This window comes from Myotis davidii, unplaced genomic scaffold, assembly GCF_000327345.1.
Source record: "Myotis davidii unplaced genomic scaffold, ASM32734v1 scaffold265, whole genome shotgun sequence".
Taxonomy (NCBI): domain Eukaryota; kingdom Metazoa; phylum Chordata; class Mammalia; order Chiroptera; family Vespertilionidae; genus Myotis; species Myotis davidii.
In genome coordinates this window covers 3,856,104-3,856,827 of record NW_006296627.1, presented here as the reverse complement: position 1 = coordinate 3,856,827, position 724 = coordinate 3,856,104, and positions in this window count along the sequence as shown.

Genomic DNA, 724 nt, shown 5'->3' with positions numbered 1-724 from the left:
ATCATGTATTTAGTGAGGATTTTTGAATACTTCTTGGGTGCCAGGCTCAGTGTTTCGGCACCTGAGACCACAGGTGAATAGACAAAGCCCTCAGAATGCGAGTAGGTGTCCGGTGGGGGCCAGATCTGTAATCAACTAAGTCGCAGGCTAACGTGAAACCAGCTGTAGCTCAGGGAGTGAGAACGAGTGCTGCAGTAGCATGGGGGAGGAAGCCACAGTCTCTGGCTGTCCCAATAGCCTCTGACATCGATCTCACCTGGGGCTGGCTCAGAGCTGCCAAGGCTTTGAGGGTTCAGCCCTTAGACTCTGACTACAGAAATGCTCTGAACCAGGAAGACGGCTCCCTCAATACATATTTACTGAGTGCTTCCCGCACACCAGTCCAGGGGCTCACCTTGTTTGCTCTGTCCTCACGTGGCTCCTCCCTGCCTGTGCTGGTCTTCACTGTCCGATTCTACTCGGTCCTGCATCGCTCACCACCTGTTTCCAGCATGCACTCCTCCACTGCTCGGAGGATTGAAGTCTCCTTGGCGGCAAGATGAGAGATTTTTCCCCTGGGTCCCCTCCCCTTGGTGCTTAGCATCTGGTGATGTTCAGGGGAGGCTTGTTGCATGGTTGATGTTGGATGGCTTGTTGGATGTCAGGGGATTCAGAAACCATGGCTCATCTGAATTGGGGTGTGTGTGTGTGTGTGTATGTGTGTGTGTGTGCGGGGGGGGGGGGA